This window comes from Gobius niger (assembly GCF_951799975.1).
Source record: "Gobius niger genome assembly, chromosome: 11".
In the NCBI taxonomy this organism is placed as follows: Eukaryota; Metazoa; Chordata; class Actinopteri; order Gobiiformes; family Gobiidae; genus Gobius; species Gobius niger.
The window spans coordinates 10423582-10442434 of NC_136862.1; the positions used below are offsets into that span (position 1 = coordinate 10423582).

The following is an 18853-nucleotide window of genomic DNA, read 5'->3' on the forward strand; positions in this document are numbered from 1 at the left end:
CTTCACGTAACTTTATTTAAATAGGGAACACGTGGAAGAGCTTGGTAGCTTCTATCGTGAGCATTTTTGGAGCTATATGACATGTGGGAGAGTATGTGCTCCGTTTGCGTGACAGAGCACACGGAGAAAAAACAGACGTGGATATATTAACTCGGCTACGGTTAGGTAAGAACATATCTCAGTATGTAAAAACGGTGGCCTATTCCTTTAACAGAAGTGCTGCTATTTTCTATACTTTTTTATATTTGTTTCTGGCTAATGTAATTTATGGACAATGTTTCCAAATTCCCCACAAAATGGATTTTTACATTTCATACCATTTGACCCCGAACTTTATAAAAGATCCAATTTGAATTCAAGCTCCTCATTTTTTTTTAACCTCCTGACCCCATAATTTAAAAGTCTCTCTATTGCAAACATCAGTGCCATGATATAGTGTAGTACTGACTCATTTATAGTCTTTATTGTTCACAGTTGTCTAAGATAGCGCACAAAACCAGCAACACTAACCCATTAGATACAAAATGGGATAGTAATTCAGTTTGGCGGTCCTTTCCTTGCCAGGCAAACGCTCGTAAACCCCTGACTTTAGTTATGGTGGTGTTTCCCTGGCTGAGATCTTCCTCCCACGGCCTCCTGTTGCGCACATGTCAGGAGTCGACTGCTGATGCCTGTGTCACTGCTCACGTATTTCCCCTTTGGCTCTCCATACCACCTCTTCGTGTCACTTTGGTTACGCACCCAGCTGGGCAGTTGCTTCCTGTCTCCTCTCCCAAGCCAAACGTGATTTTATAATTCTCTGCCTGTCGCACCTCAGGCCCGATACGCCTGCTATCCTGGGCTATCCTGTCGCCTCTTAGCTTTCGAAAAAATGCGAAAAACTATGATACTATTGTTGAGCATCATTGGTCTTATTATCTTGCGTGGTTTTCTGACTTCCTTTGCCTAAATGAGTAGTTTTAAGTGACGCCAGAGATGTGTGATTTGTTTGAAACTGCTGAAAGACATGGAGATCTGGGTTGCCAGGTGTCATACCATACCGAGCCACAAGGGTAATTTCCAATGTATTTTCTTGACTATCGAGCTCTGACAATGCAAACCCACCGCCTCGTCTCTTTCTCACAGGGCAGCTCTGATATTCTTGAGGTTTTGTTATAGAAATTGTGATTTTTATAAAGAATTAAGCTATAAAAGCATACAGGTGAAATTAGAATATCGTTAAAAAGTGCATTCACTTCTGTAATTCAACTTAAACTGTGAAACTAATATATAATTCATGTATGATCCAAACTGAGTTTATATTTGTTATAACTTTGTTTATAATTGTGAGTCAAATTTAAAATATTTTGAAAATGGACTGTAAACCATAATCATTCAAGATTCAAGATTTTTTATTTGTCAAACCATGTGAATGTGAATTATATTTCTCTCATCCTTGATTGTGGGGGAGGGGGAAGAGGGGTGGTAGGGAGGGCAGGGAGTTCAGCTTCCCAGCCTTGTGTATGAAACTGTTCCTCAGTCGGCTTGAACTGGCCCATAGATCCCGCAGTCTCCCCTCTGAAGGCATTACCTTGAAGAGACTGCGTGATGGTAGGGTCTCTGGTGATTCCGATGGCTTTGCGGGTGAGACGGGTGGAGTACATGTCCTTAATAGAGGGGAGAGGGGCTCCACAGATCTTCTCTGCTGCTCTCACAATGCGCTGGAGGCTCCTTCGGCAGGAGGCAGTGCTGGCGCCGTGACACACAGTGATGGAGCTGGTCAGGATGCTCTCTATTGTCCCTCTGTAGAAGTTGCACATAACAGAGGCTGGGACTCTGGCTCTTCTTAACTTGTGGAGAAAGTAGAGACGCTGATTACCTTTCGTGACCAGTGATGTAGTGTGCATGGTCCAGGAGAGCTTCTCTGTAATGTGAACGCCCAGGTACATCATCCCAATTTTAACAAACAGAGGCTTGACATCTGTCACTTTGCATGTAATGACTCAATATCATATAATAGTTTCACATTTTAAAGGAACAGGCCACCATTTTTCCATACTGAGATATGTTCTTGCCTGACCTTAGAGGAGTTGATGCGTAACTGTCGGTAACTAACGGTCTTTGTGTGTGCCCTCAGTCACGCAAAACGACCAAAGATGTTGTTAGCATTTGGCCTCTACCCATGTGTTCCTGTAGCTCCAAACGGGGGTGAAGTTGGAAGCGACCACGCTCTTCCATGGACACGCACAAGGACCAGACAGGTACGATCAACTCGTCTAAGCTCAGGTAAGAACATATCACAGTATGGAAGAACTGCAAAATGACCAAGGATGATAGTGTTTGGCCTCTCCCAGTGTATTCCTATCGCTGTTCCTTTCAGTTGAATAACAAATTAATTAACTTGCACGATATTCTAATTTTCCGAGTTTCACCTGTATTATACACAATGCTTTTGTGGTCAAGTAATTTTTTGCCACATTTTTACGATGTTTTCATTGCTTTTTTGTAGCATTTTGGACGCATTTTATATTAATTGTGTTATGTAACTGTGATGAAGCCACAACAACGGAACCACAATGTTTTAAAAAACGAGCACAGCGCTCAAGTCTTAGCTTTCAAATGAGGCGTTACACTGGCATATCGGCTGTACGCTCTCAGGTCAGGAAGCGAGAAGTGGAGGAAATGTGCTCGGTTAAGGTGGGGGTTAAGAGGTTAATCCGCTGAAACATTCATATAAGCCGCCTACTTTCTGCTTAAGAAACAGGAGCGTCTGGGGCAAGTCAATCTCTCTGATAAGTTTGATTCCAGCCAGGCTATACGCAGTAAAGTGGTGGTTCTCAAACTTTTCACAAGTGCTACAAGTACATTTGGTTTTCCAAGTACCAAAAGATAATCCGTACCAGTGTGTAATTGGGCTAAACCTGGGCTAAAACAGGTCTGAAGCGGACTAGCTAATAAAAGGATTGATTCAAACTTAAACATTGACAGTACGGCACTGAATGTCCTCACTTGTCCTCTTCTAACCTGACAGATTACCAGGACTCCCCTCGACTCTCCCTGCTGGGCCGGGCCAGCGTGAAGCTTACCGTGACTCAGCTGATCTTTCTGTGTGTGGGCTCTGGTTTACGAATGATCATGACTAACATTAATGACCTTTCTCATCTGTCCTGGCAGCTATTGTTCCCCCTCCCCGGTGACGTCATGTCCCGAAAAGCCACCTACCTACCTACCAGCACCTGATGTCATCCCTATAGCCTTCATTCTTCAAATCCTTTACCCACTCCCAGGTGTTTGTATATTTCTCCGTTTCTTTTATTTGTGAATGAGTCAGCCGGGCCTTCTCCTCTGCTCCTACGTGCCGTTTCTTTGTGCACATTTTCATTGACAGCGTGAGTGAAGGTTGCGGCCCTGGTTTTCTTTTGGTGAGTCACCCCACCTCACCACCCCCCCACCCCCCCACCCCCACCGAGTCCCACTGGGCCCTCAAAACGCGAGCGGCACAAGGCAACAGGCTGTGTCCGAGGCTAATTCCACTCGACGAAAGTCTGCAATCCATCAGCTCGGACAGCCGTATAGCCGGTGTATTAAAAATTAACCAATGATTTACAATAACGCGACTTCTCTCCTTCTATAGCTAAAAATAATGATCACATAAATAAGCTCTTGGCCATAACAGAGAGTAGACCTTGCCAGCTGTAATGCGCACCGATATAATGCCTTGAGAGTAGCATTGCATCTCAGCTGTTTTGGGGTCATTTTTTTTCTGTGAGCCAGCAGCCAAAAAAGAGGGGTGCTATTGTTTTAGGCAAAATGTATTTGTGTGAAAACAGCGTCTGAATTACAAGTATCCAAAGCGCTGTGGCTGAGTCGCTAACTCTCCCCTTAGAGCTATATTTGATACCTGAATCCTTTCTGTGTTGAGCTTGTACATTCGTCCTGCCTTACTCCAAAAGATGCACACTAGGCTAAAAACCTCCAGCTATAAACTCCTGACCAAGATGTTGGCTAAAGATCTAGAGATGGAAACCCCACAGCAGGAATAGGTTGAAGTCAAGGAAGAGCAGATGACAACATTCACTATAGCTTTACAATAGTTTTACATTTTAAAAACTTGGGACTTGTAGATATCAAATCGACTTGAAACTGTGTTCTGTTTTAAATTCACTGTGTTTATTATCAATCTCTTTACATTTTCTCATTCGGACAGTGGTGCCAGGATGCGGTAGCACGTGGGTAGATGCAAGTTATCCATTTTATCCTCACTACTGCCTCCTCGGGTCATACGTGTCACTGCGCCTTCTATATAAAGCTTGTGCATGACGGCACTTCGGACCCGAAGTAACAACTTTTTGAGTGACAGTGCAGGATTTTAGAGGCAGTTGTGGTGAACAGGTCTGAGCTAATTCTACGTATTAGGACATTGTTGAAACACGTAGGGGGAGGAAGATACTTAATTTGAACATTTTTAAACTCCGTATAGTCCCTTTAAGGTACGTTTGTCTAAAATTGTGCGTGCGAAGGACGGGGTATGGTTTAAATGGATGGCTTTTTGAGTGTCTCCACTGGGGAAATAGAGAACAGATATTGTGTTCCTTGTATATTGTGTATTTGTAATTCAAAGGCTCTCTCCCAATCAATCAATCAATCAATGGTTTTGTGTAGCCCAATATCAGAACAGGAGTTGCCTCACAGGGCTGCACCGAACATTAAGGCAATAAAACAGAGCAGTAAGTAAGACAATGTAAAGTTCAGGCGAAAAAAGTATCCAGGCAAACATAATGTCCATATAAGCGTCGGCAGCAGGCGGCGTGGAGTGTCGCAAGTGTCCCCTGTCCTTAGACTCTCCAGCACAGCGAGGAAAAACTCAAAAAACCCAAGGGGAAAACGGAGAAACCTTGGGGAGAACCACAGAAGGAGAGATCCACTCCCATGGACGGACAGGCTAGAGAGACCCAGGGCCGATGGGGCTCCCTTAGCAGACGGCCAAGATCGCAGACCGTCCATCCTTAGTACTAGATTTTTTTGGTTTATAAGAAGTAAGTCTGTGGTCCAGGCTCATTCCTGACTTTCCCAGCTGACAGGGATGAGCTAAAACATTATTCACAGTAATTGCACAGTAATATAAACCAGTGTTTTACAACTGGGGACGGAGAGGGAGTGAGGGTGGTACACGAGCACTTAGCTGGAGGAACTCAGCATTAGTTCAAGTTTTAAAAAAAGAGGATGAAAGTGGATACTAATTAATATTAAAAGTTTTGCCGTATAAGGTTTGACTTTGACAGTAGCATATTTTAGACTTGTTTTGAGATCATCTGCAGCACCCTTGAGGTTTGGGTTACTAGAAGTATAGTTCACAATTGATTAAATCACAGTTCAGTTTTATATAAATGTCTTTTTATTCTTCTTCTGTTTTTAGCCTTACTGAAGGAAGAAACAAATTGATTCCTAAAACTAGAGAAATAAATCTAACATTGGAGCCTTTAATTCTTTTTTGAAAATCCCAAAAATCCATGGCCATCAAGCTGCTCTTAAAAGCTTTCACTGGCAATGCCGGCTCTGCTATTGTACAGCTATTGTATTGTTTGAAGGAATACAGTGTAACCCTAGAAATCCACCTTTTCAGGAGAAATAGACTGACCTAAAAGCAATATAAAAAGTAGAGAAAATAACCATGCTACAGTTGTGTTAGCTGCCAGGTCATTGCTTATCACGTCAAACTTTTTTCTTTTCTTTTTTTTTTTTTTTTTACATAAAGCACCTCTCATACAAAACAAATTGCAACACAAGTGCTTCACAGGTTATAATAAAAAACTGCTGTTGTCCCACCCACCCCCACATATTCACAGGTTCCCACATAAGGGGACAAAACTTCCTAAATAATAAATAAATGAACGAAAAATATGATATAATATTTATTAAAATATTATTGAAAACACTGAAATAAAATAGACTTTTTATCAATATGGTTGTTGGCTTGTGTTGACTGTTTGTTTGTTTTTATTTGTTTTTTGCTGCCTTAGGCCTAAAAATATATATATATATATATAATAGTTTGTTTGTTTATTTTATTTATTTGACAGGGACATGTACAGGAGCATTAATCAGCAGATGAAAAGATGCTTTGTACCAGACTTTAGCTCTTGGAGCTAATTTCCATCTGCAGTCCCCGAGACAGATAATTACAAAAACACTACAAAAAGCATTAAATAATACGCACATGTATCCCTTCCACACATATAATATTTCTTGTTTTTGTTCAGTCAACATTTGATCTGCGTTGGTCTTGTTCTTCTGTTCTTGTTAAAGAGCTGTTGATCTTGAACGTCACTAATGCCTTGAGCCGCTGATACGTTTGCTTTTATGATCGACAGCCCTTGTGCACAGCAGCGTGTTTAGCTGTACAAATATTCCATGTATTAGCAGTCCTCCTACATTTGTATGTGAAGTACTCACGCTGATGACCGTGAGTCACGCTGACAACCTAATTCTGATGTGAAGTCAATGTCAGTAATAAAAATAAGCCGCATGTACATCCAAACTATGTTACAGATTGAGCTGTTTCAAAAACTGAGTGATCACCTCTCGCTCTTCGGTCCTAAAACCTTCCAACATATCACTGCGACAAACATGAAGCTGAAAAGTTGAATGACGGATGACCTTGCCTCTAGCTCCACTGTACAACATGATAAAATAGTGTAAAAATGCAGTCATGCCTCAACAGACTGTAAAAATCATAGTCCATGGACTTTTTCTTTAACTGAAACTGAAAAAATCAATCAATCAATATTTATTTATATAGTGCTTTTCATTCATTTCATGTAACACAAAGTACTTAAAAACATTCCCTCACACCCACGTTCTCCCACAAATACAAACACATTGTCCCACCTCCCCAGAGGCACACCACACACATCACACACACTCAAGGTAAAACAGTGGACGCAATGGACATAAGGCTGAGGTAAGGCTGAGATGAGGCTGGGTACAGATAAACCAGGTAAGGAAACACCATCCAAGGAGCCGTCTGCATCGGGAGCGGCACCTCGGCTGCAGCCACAGGGACCAACACAGGGTGCCCGGACATCACCACACCTCCATCCAGACACCCACAGGACAGCACCCCAGCAGCCACAGCCCATCACAGCTCCCGAGGCAGAGGGCTCCTCCAGAGGAAACTGGGAGAACATAAAAATTGTTAAAATAAAAAAAATAAAAAAGTAAAATCAAATAGGATCACTAAAATAAGACCGAGAGGTAAAATACATAAATACAAAATAAATATTAATAACAGCTAAATATCAATTAAATTAATTATAAGGTGCTGAGATAAATAAATAGGCCTAGAAAAAAAAAAAAACAGTTAAAAGCGAAACTAAAAAGGAGGTCTTGGGCCTGCTCTTAAAAACATGAACGTTCTCTGCAGCCCTGAGCTCCTCCGGAGGTCGTTCCAGAGGCGAGGGCCATAATATTGGAAAGACGCCTACAAATAAATGCTTCAAATGTGTAAAAACTGTTATAATTAATGATGCATAAAGGTGAGATCAGTATAGATATCGCCAGCAGGTGCTACTCCAGTGAACATGAAACAAAAGTCTTGATCCAAACTGGATCTTGCTCAGGTCATTCTGTGATGGCTTCACAATGCATTGCCCACATTTATTAACAGACGTAGATTTGATAACAAAAAAGCAGAAAAGTAAAAAACAGTCAATGCGTTGGGCAATTTTACCACCAGATGTCACTCTTAAGACAATAACTACAATCTTAAAGATTAAAAAAAGATAGAAAATAATTGATTTTGAAATATGTTTGTGGAAAACGTATTTCATTATGCAAATCACTTTATAAGATATTATCACCCTCTACCAACAGTTATACAGTATTTTTGATAAAGAGAATAACAGAACAAATGGCTACATCGAGTTCAGGAAAGTTTGTCTTGATACAAGGCTGTTTGAAACTGGAGCGACCCTCTCGACTGTAGAATGGACTAATTTTGGTTTAATTCCTCCGGAAACCGTAGAGAAATGTCATGGTCAGGAAGTACTTGGCTTTTTCTTGGTACTTGGTACTTTCCTTTGACACTTTTTTGCCCATGTAAGTCATTATTTAATTCTTTCCTCTTAACACATGCAACATTGTCCTAATTACATCCTTTCACACTTGTTCTATTCTGAATAATGAGGCTGGCTCCGAAATCACAGCATAAAGTTAGCATGAACTAGCTTCAGTAATGAGGGAAGCCACGTGCCCTCAGTCCATTCTAAATTTTACAGATTATAGATTCAAATTAAATGTTCAGCAAACTCTCACAAACAGTGTCATAGGCTGCAGTTGGGTGGTTTTTTTTATTTTATTTTATTCAATTTGTACCGTTACTATGTGGCAAAAATTGATCTGAAAATTAGCAGTTGCAAAATTTTGTCAGCAGAGGGTGCTATTGATAAACAGTAGAGCTGCGTGCAGAGCAGAGATTCTCAATCTTTTCAAATCAAATCCGACCTCAGCATTTTTTTGCATTCCAAGTAGTCCTAAATCAAGACAAAATTGGGTCTAACCCAGAATCCCACTGGGATACTTAAAAGCATTACTAGAGTGTAAATACATGCATCTCTAGTTAAAATGAATAATGTCTCAATTGCAGACAGCTGTTCTACCTCCAAAAACATGCTGGCCAGGTTGACCCCAAAAAATAGATTTCTTACAATTTACAAGCAAAATTATATTGTCTTTTTCTTTTAGCTTTTGTAGATTTGTAGATTGTAGCTTCCTGATGTACACATTGCGTCATAGATACAGACAGCATCACGTCATGGAAGGGGCGTGGCTTTGCCGAGGGGGAAAATAGAATCTTTGGGGAAACACAATTTTCCACTCTTTTTAGCCATCTCCTGGTGGATTATGAACTTATTTATCACACATAAATAAAGTCAAGTGTAAACCGGTTCCTGTGTATTTTATTCACAGCAGATTGTTCAGTAGAGGTGAAAAAACAGCAGTTGTATCCAGCGCTAGCTAGCCGTTAGCATTAGCATGATGTTAGCATTCTCCGTCATTTATGTGTTCATGGGCTGTCGAACCACTTTGTTCCCATACTTGCCAACTCTCCCGATTCACGCGGGAGACTCCCGATTTCTAATCCTATCTCCCGCGGTGCTCCCGCGCAATCATTACTAATCGTTCTAATCACCCGAATTTACAGTGAATGGAAACAAGTAAGATTGTGGGGATATATTTGCATGATCTGGCAACCCTATCCTTTAGAAGAATCACTCCTTTGCCTCTCTGTCAACGCTCTACTCAGTGCGTAGTTATTCATTTAGACTCGCCACAGCGCAGTTGGATGTATGTGCTCCTCTCCATGGTTTTGTATCTTTATTTAGTAGAAAACTATGTTCATAATTCAGCGTTTCTTAAAGTATATTTTGAATAACTGTTTTTAAACATACATGTATGGAGGACCGTGGCTGCCAAAAAAATAAATATATCTATAAATAATTATATAGATAAATAAATAAAATAAAGATCAAATTTGCAAAGAAATGCATGCATTTATTATAATAGTGACATTCCAGGCTTAGCTGGAAGCAGGAAGTGAGAGTCCTATCTATTTCCATTGGAGCTGTTATTTTATCGTCTCAAATGTCATTCCTCTTGTTCTGGCACCTTAAGCCACAACAGGACCACATTATTTAGTTGTAGTTTTACACTTATAGTGGATAGTTTTAGTTAAATCTTATTTCTCTTGATCACTTCCTGCCTCCAGATGATGTCACTGATGATGTCAGCAGTTAAAGGGTCTATGGAATTCAAGAATAGAACAGTTGCCGTGACAACAATATTTTTTCGTCCGTATTTGGTGATGTCATGTTAACAAGCCCCTCCCCCACACTCAGCTTGTACACATCACTTCACACAGACACTTCACAGAGCGGATAAGAGTGCTGACAGCTGTCCTAGGTCGACAGTGTTTTGTAATTTTTCTTGTGGTTTTCTTACTGTGTTTCTGAGTTTTTGCTTGCCGTGGAGGAGGGTCTGAGGAGAGAGGTCTTTGGACCATCCTTAGACCCGGTGTATTAGGGTCCGAGTGACATTTGCGTGGGCAATCTGGTTTGGTCTGGCCCTGTCACTCAAATCCTTGATTTCCTTGTAACAAGGCGTGATCTATCGTTGGGAAAATGAAAGACCCGATCGTGATTAAGTTTGATGGAAGTGTGGACTGCGAGTTCTTCCAGCTGCTCAAAGAAATTGCACAGAACAGTGTCTCTGGCCGTGACCAGCAAAATGTTCATCTCCTCACGAGCTTCGACTCTCTCCAAAGTCTGCGTGCTGAGATAAAAAAGCAACACCTCATCAAAGAACAGCTCCAGAAACAATACAAATTAAAGCACCCAGGTCACATAAAGTGTCTGGACACTTTGGAAACATTCAAAGCGTTGCAACAGGAGTTCCTCGATGTTTCTGAAAATAACAAGGAGCTAGAAGACTGCGTTGTAAACGTGAGAAAGGGAATCTGTGAAGAGAAGAACTACCAGAAACTGCAGTCTCAATTGGGCGACGCAGTAAAAGAGTTAAATAAAAAAAACAAGGCCCTTAAAAAGGAAAAGGAAAAAGCCCTCAAAAAATATGCCGACGCAAAATTAAAAAGCTTCAAGTATGAAATGAGGGAAAGAGAGGCTAATGTAATAATTGAACAGAATGAGAGTCTTCTAGAAAGGATTAAGGAAATCCGAAGAGATGCCGAAAATGAGCAAACAAGGAACGAGGTCTCCAGCCATCTCATCAAGCTGAAGGAGGACCATGTGAATCTCATCAATGAAATTGGAAGATTCAATCAAAACCAGAAAAATGTCTATGACGAGAATGGTGACATTGACCTGAAAATGATAAAGAATGAACAGAAAGCTTATCTAGAATGCAACAAGGCACTGGAGCAAGAAATTGAAAACATAATTAAGAAAAAGAAGAACCAACAGCACATCGAATTCAAGATCCTCCAGGCCAGAGGATGCGCGGACCTGATTAAGGATTCAAACACCGCGCTAAGGCAGCAGCTGGTAAATATGTACGGCTCTCTGGAGAAAAAAAGCATCTTGGAGCTGGGCCTCACCTCAGATCTGCGTCTTCATGAGCTGAGCGAGATTCAGAGAGGACTCAGGCCTGAGGTTGGGACTCAGACAACAGTGGTCACTTTGGAAATGCCAGACAGTCTAAAACAGGCTGCTTTGATGAAAACTGAAGACATGACCACAGCGGTGGAAGACGCAGGAGCTCAAACAGTGGAGGAAGAGCCTGGAAACAAAGAAGAAATGGAAAACACGGACGAAAGCTCATCGCCTGCTGAACTGAAGAGGACGGACTCGTTCAGTTCAGAAGAGTACTTCTAATCTGGAGTTTGGAAAGGCAAAGGGAGGAGTTTGGTTGTTGTGGAGGTAGCTGAGGCTTTTAAAGGACCATTAGATCAACATGTCAGAACTTTAATGTTTTGACAAGTTGTGTTCTTGTGTTCTTGTTGTCTTGTGTTGTGTGTTTTTGTGTTGTCTTGCAGCTGAGGCCTTTAAAGGACCATTAGATCAATATGTCAGAACTTTAATGTTTTGACAAGTTGTGTTCTTGTGTTCTTGTTGTCTTGTGTTGTGTGTTTTTGTGTGGTCTTGCAGCTGAGGCCTTTAAAGGATTATTAGATCAACAAGTCAGAACTTAAATGTTTTGACAGGTTGTGTTCTTGTTGTCTTGTGTTGTGTTGTGTTGTTGGGTTGTAGTAGCTGAGGCTCTAAGGTTGTTTTCACACATGTTGGAGCGCCTTGTAGGTCGCCTCGAGACCGCCTTAGCTCCAACTGCATTTACTCCAAAGTTAGTAAAGTCTGTGTTCACGCGCTCGCACAAAACATTGCAACCTCAGCCATGTAACAATGATCAGCTGTTTAACTTATTCCCATGACAACGAGCATCAACCTGTCAATGTGCCCACACCGACACGCATGCACGTAGTGCTGATTAATTTCTCCTCGCTTCTCGTATAAATCACCCTCACTGTATTTAACCACGAGGGAGAGGATCGACCAGCGCGTAACAGTGTGCGGTGTTTTGTGCGAGCGCGTGAACACAGACTTTACTAACTTTGGAGTAAATGCAGTTGGAGCTAAGGCGGTCTCGAGGCGACCTACAAGGCGCTCCAACATGTGTGAAAACAGCCTTAAAGCTCTGCGCTCAGATTCACACTGACCCTAAAGCGCCGCTGTCGGGCCTAAAGTCCCTTAAAGTCGACCTAACTATAGCCTGTGTGAAAACACCCTCAGAGGAGGAGTATTAGATCAACATGTCAGAACTTAAATGTTTTGACCGGTTGTGTTGTTGTTGTGTGTTGTTTCTCTGTTGTTTCCACATCTGGAGATGGGTTCGAGCACCGGCCTACGCTGGCTGCTTCCTGCTCCTACAGATGCCCCAGCAGCATTGGCAGCATTGGCAGCATTGGCAGCATTGGCAGCATTGGCAGCATTGGCAGCATTGGCAGCATTGGCAATGGGCAATGGGGCGGCACGGTAGCACAGTGGTTAGTGCTTGTGCTTCACAGCTAGAAGGTCCGGGTTCGATTCCCACCAAGGGCGGGGCCTTTCTGTGTGGAGTTTACATGTTCTCCCCGTGTCTCCGGGTACTCCGGTTTCCCCTACCACTAAAAACATGTACAATTGGCCAGGATGGATGGAGGGTGTGCATTAACTTGCACTGTCCCTACCAAATAAACCATAAAAATAAATAAAAAACAAATAAATGCAGAGAACCAATTTAAAATAATAATAATAAATAATTATGCTGCACTGTATTATGAGTTTTGACTATTGTATGTTTCTTTTATTATTATTTTGCTCTTCACCAAATTCTTGGTACGGAGCACAAACTTAAAGGAGCTATAGCTGATTTCTTTTCTAGTTACGAAATGAAATTTGTTTTGTCTTCCTTAAGTATATTGTAAACTCAGACATTTGTGGGGAAAGCACTGTAGATCTAATTATAAAGCATTTGTATCATTTCGGGTGTTCTGCTCTCCCAAAATTTCATCCGATGGGCGGGGGAGCGACTGAATTATGGGTAACAATAGTCTTCAATAGTCTTTGCACGTTCTGGTTCTGCTTGCTTCATCTTCTGCTAAGAGAGGAAAACAATTCTGTAGCAGATATTTTATGATGCAGACTTCCACTGTTCCGACTCTCTACATTTGGGGCTCGTACCTCTCGCCTCCCGGCTGCCTTCAGCGGACACTTTTAGCCACGCACTGCCCCGCTGTACGGTCTCCCGCCCGGCTCGGAGCCTCGAAGGCCGAACAGGATAGCTAAGCATTGCCCCTGGGGTCTGTGAGCTGTCCTTGGGAGACTATAGTAAAAAGCAGCCATTTCATAAGCACTGAAGCCTCTGATTATCTCTCTGCCCAATACAACTTTATCGAGACTGTGTTTTCAACGTGTCAAAGCATCAGCCATGTCAAAAAGCCGAGCTGCTAACCGCTCGCCCGGAGCTAACTTGCTCCATAGCAGCGCATAGATCTGGTGAAAACAAGTATTATGCTATAATGACGACAATACAATAATCAGTGACTATATAAAGCAGCCTTTGAGATGATCACACACTGAGCCGGGCTTGGTGCATTGGTGGTTTATTGCAGACTTTTCATCAACAATGAGCTGTAGGCGATTGTAACAAGCTAACGGGGCTAACCTGGAAAAAACATTGTCCACTGGCACAAATAATAATCCTTTATTCGGACATATGGGCTGGATATATGCTTTAATACTAGGGAGATCCTTGCATAGATCGTGTGTATAGCTATAGTTGAATCTAGTTTTCTAGCATCCTTGTGAAAGTGACCCTGCAAGTAGTGAAATGTGCCTATAAACATCTCCCTATTAAGAATTGGGATGCTACAAATATGTTAGGAAGATTAGGGAGGAGTTTGTACCCCCACCAACATTTCAATTTAGTGGCTTCCTCTTTCATTGTTTGAAATGAAAATATCAGGTATAGGGCCTTTAAACATGTCATGCTGACAGACGAGGTAAAATGCAAAACAAAACAACATACTTCACTGATACAGTGGGTGAACCCTCTTTACAGATGCTCTTTGTGCTTTTTGACTGCAACAGGATCACCAATTTAAACATAGATTGATAATTACAATAATACTTCGGCAGAAATTTCTCTCTAAAAAACAATATTTCATTTTGTTGTACACTCTAGTATGACGTAATTCATCTCCAACACCATCATTGGCATTAATAATTATATTATTGTTGCCATTATACACCTTAGGAATCCTTGTGCTATTTGTTTGGAAGTTGCTTATGTAACATATTTGTCCCTTTTCAAAACAATAATAAATAAAATATACCTTACAGTTACAAATTAACTTGTCTTTCTACCTATTCTGCCTTTATTAGTGCGTGAACTAGCTCTACAGATAGCGAACAGTCTCCATAAAGGACCAGAAAGCAGCTTGCTGTTTTAGTGTTATTTACTGGAAGGACTGTAAAACTGTAACACACAGAAACACAAATGATACATATTACAATCGTATTTGGACAAATATACAATGAAAATATAAAATAGGTAGCTTAGAGATAACTAAAACTTAAAAAAACGATCTCATCAGCAAGCGATTAGCACGATGCTAATATACATGGGAAAAGCCATAGGGATGCTAACGGAATTAGCGTCTAATATATTCTTACAAATTACGAATTGGAAACTTACTAAAATGACTAAACTTGGTATCTAATGGAAGCCAAGATCATTATAATTTCAATACTAACAGACAGATATTTTTGTAGAGCCAAAATAAAATGTACAGGCTGAAAAACTGTGGAGTTTGACTTTTTGTGAGATTGCTTGGAGCATAACTGAACTACAGAAGCACCAAGAGGACAAAACACACGAAACTCAAAACAAAAATAATTCCCACAAGGGGGCAGTACATTACCCTGTGAGACATCATGGATGAATTGATCAAATACAGTGCAATAAATCTCTGATGCTTAATGTCATAGCAACAGTAACCAGGAAATGAGGTTTAACTATTGTGAGTCTAAAGTCTGAACCCAACTCATTTTTAAACAGATGGAAAGGGAAATTGAACAAAGCAGGAGTGAAAATGACTTTAAGAAAAAGAAAAGCAATAAAGTACAAGCTGAGTCTGATCCAGGTCAACCGTCCAGTCACACAGGTAAAGCAACAACTTAATCTCATTTGGAAACTACACTATCACCGCTGACATAAGCACTTGGGCAAAGTTTCTTCTGAAACGTAGAAGCTATAGCATCACAAAAAACACAGAAGTATCCTTATATAAATGATTTGTTTTTGCTTGAAATATCACTGTATCGCTTCTCGACCATTTGGCTAAGATCAAGAGTGTGAAAAAAGAGCAAAAGTTCATTAGATATTTTGCTTCCTAACTCACAATACCTCTACTTAACGTTAGTTTCTTTGATGCAGAGTTCAAAATGGCTACCGAAAGCTGTGATGAGGACTCTGAAAACCAGGAGAGTAAAGATCGTGAGCTGTAAGTTTGTCTTAAACTCTAAACTCTACGCCCTAAAGGAAAAACAAGGCTTTAATGTATCGCCACTATTAGGTTTGAGTGTTTTACGGCCAGTGAAATCCAGAATGAGGAGGCGCTTGGTAAAACATCAGGTGCTGAACAATGTTCTTCAAGCCAAAGTTTTGCAACCAAACCAGCCAGTGACCCAGGTACTGTGTGCTTTCCAAGTCTTAAAGGGATATTTCAGGATTTTTGACATAGGGCCTCATTTCCTAGTTATCCAGAAATCAGCAACACTTTGGATAACTAGGAAATGAGGCCCTATGTCAAAAATCCTGAAATATCCCTTTAACCTCTAAACCAAGCACATTTTCTCCATTTCTCCAAATTGCATTATTGTCACGATTTTGTTGCGTTTTCATCCTTTTTTACCTCTTGTTTTCATCGCTATTTTTGGCGCTAAGATGTTAAATATCTTTAATGAAGCTGTAATACATCAAGTTTACTGCTTCCAGATGCAGGTAAGAGCCACAGCTGTTTCTCTGCAAACTTGACAGCCTTCTCCTTAGCAACATGCCCTGAACTTCACTCTACTGGTAAGACTTCAAAATTATTATTATTATTAACTTTTTTTGTTTTGCCATTTACTCATAGAAATGTACAATCAGAAATCTGTGAAAAAGCCAAATACTCCTCTTATCAGATGTCAAAATAAAACACTGCTTGCTTGTCGAACCACTAATACATGTGTTTTCCGTTGTAGACAGATATAACAGCACGTACGAAGAGGAGCTTCTAAAGGGAAAAGTCCGACTGCTGGGAAAAGGCGGGTCTGGATCTGTGGTTGCGGGACATAGAAGAGCAGACCACTTATCTGTGAGATCTTTACTACGTTCACTCATTCATTCATTCATTCATTTTAAAGTATATGTATGGTACAACAGTGGGATCCATGTTGGAGGAATAATCACACTGACCTGTAGCGTTGCATGCCTTTTGACTTTTCTGAGCTTTTACCCATGATGTGATGTTAAATCATTACATTTGGTGGTGTTTTGTATATAAAAAGCCAGCCCACACACACAGAATAAAATGGCCAACTTGCATCTAGCCGCTTTAAAGAAAACGCAACAGAAAAGCGACAAAAAAGTGGAAAAAACCTTGTAACCTTGTACGTAAAAATGTGGCGGAAAAGCATCAAAAACGCTTCAAAACTATGACAAAAACGCGGTGACAACGTGACTAAAAAGTTACAATCACTTGAGAAGGTTTTAGATTTGGGTAAAGCTGAACTGGAGAAAATGCCCTCGGTTCAGGCGGGGGGGTAAGAGGTTAACCCCCACCTGAACAGAGCACATTTTCTCCAATTTCGCTTTACCCAATTCTTAAAGCTTCTTTTTAAAAAAAAGGGTCAAAATAGCACCAACATGAGATGAAAACAAGGACGAAAATGTGATGAAAAAGTAAAAAACGTGTGACGAAAATGCTACAGAAATGAAAAAAATCAGATCAGATTTGTTGGTCTTAGCTTTCTAAAAGGGTGTAACCATTTAGATTTGGGTAACGCTAAACTGGAGAAAATGCCCTCGGTTCCGGTAAGATGTTAAAAGTAGTGTTAAAAGTGAGCCTTGCTGCGAATTTCAACTCTTAACAAGCCACTCAGAGGGACGATCGGTCTAGCAGTTGTAGGTGGTTTGTTTTTGTATTCTTACTATGTGCCGACAAACTACATAAAGCAGGGGTCCTCAAACTACAGCCCGAAGTGATGTAACCTGGCCCCTGACTTGTAGACCACAAATCCCTGAGTATGTCAAAAAAAAGGACGTCTCTAGCCCATTCATGTGCGGAGATATTTTGATTTTTTTTACCTAAATAACCAATATCCTCATTCCAGCCACTAGGGAGCAACTTAAATAAGAATTCCACGCGTGTCCAGCAGAGGGCACTGACATAATGACAGATCAGGATATAAACAACACATTATAGCCACGTGGTAAATGAAGCTTACCACCACAGAGTGTGGAGTGAATGAATAATGACAACAGTACTTTGAGAAACCTGTGACACAGGCTTGTAAAGTGCAATACAAGTGTAAGCAGTTATTACTTTGGTCACATTACGCAATGACGTTTTATTTGAAAATAGAAATACATTTAAATTAAATTAAAACAAATTGTGAAGACTTCATTGCTATTTTTGCAAACCACGACAGTGAAACAAATATGTGCCTGGAATCAAGTGTTGATCTTGTGGATATAGATACAGACGGCATCGGATCATAGATTGGGGCGTGGCTTCGCAAAGCAGGGAAAAAAAATGTTCTTCACAGCTTTTAGCCATTTTCTGGTGAAATATGGACATTTGTATAAGATATAAATAAAGTAAAGTCTAAATCGGGTCCATATGGATGTTTATTCAAAGCAGATTGTTCAATAGAAGCGAAAAAATGGCAGTCGTAGCTAGCACTGGCTAGAGTTAGCACAATGTTAACATGTAGCTAACATGTAGCATCATGTTAGCATTCTCCGTTATTTATGTATTTTTATCTTTATTTAGTAGAAAACTATATTCATAATTCAGCATTTGTTAAAGTAGTTTTTGAATAATTAGAGAAAGTTTAGATTTTTCTCCAAATTGTTTTCCCCCTTCACTGTTTTCAAACATGACCATATATGGGCGAATCCAGAGATGCCGTCTGTATCTGTAGTAGTGGGGATGACTGTGGCAGGCTGCTAATCTCTACTTCACAATGAGGCCTTTTGGTCTGGGTCATACAATTCTATGTTATAGCCAACCTGGCTCACAGTCAGGAACGATAATGTGGCCCCCAGAGGAACCCTGACATAAAGATTAGATTACATAACTATGAAGAGTGTCTGCTTGTTCCCCACAGGTGGCCATTAAGAAAACCAAAAAGCAGAAGCAGATCTCAAAGGCGAGTGATTTTAATCCATTTTCTCATGTTCACGTCACTGGTCTTCAGTTAAATAATGCCATGTGTTTGTAAAGGTCATTAATAACCACATTGTGAACTTACCGCGGGAGGTGGCCGTCCTTGTCCATCTCGGGGCGGGCCCGGAGGCGGCGGCTCACAACGTCACTCCAGTGCTGCTCGACTGGTTCAACCTGGACGACCAATTGATTATGATCTTCCAAAGACCAGTCCCGTGTATGAGTTTGGTGAAATACCTGAATCACAAAAATGGCACTGGTCAGCACAGGTGTGACATCAAAGTAGGTAACGTTTTTAGTTTTGAACCTTTCTCTTCATGGTTGCTTTGATAGATTTGTTTATTTCATTTTCTAGAGCTTAATGCGGCAACTTGTTGACAAAGCGCTGGA

At 40.8% G+C, this 18853-nt stretch overlaps 1 long non-coding RNA gene across 1 annotated transcript in view; it reads left to right on the forward strand.

The window, feature by feature from the left end:
- LOC306969927 overlaps window positions 1-16450 on the forward strand; it is a 36186-nt gene extending 19736 nt beyond the window's left edge. Inside the window, exons 4-5 of the long non-coding RNA XR_013793361.1 lie at window positions 16027-16107; window positions 16275-16450. This is a non-coding gene — a long non-coding RNA (uncharacterized lncRNA). The remainder of the gene's footprint in view (window positions 1-16026; window positions 16108-16274) is intronic.
- Window positions 16451-18853: the final 2403 nt, after the last annotated feature.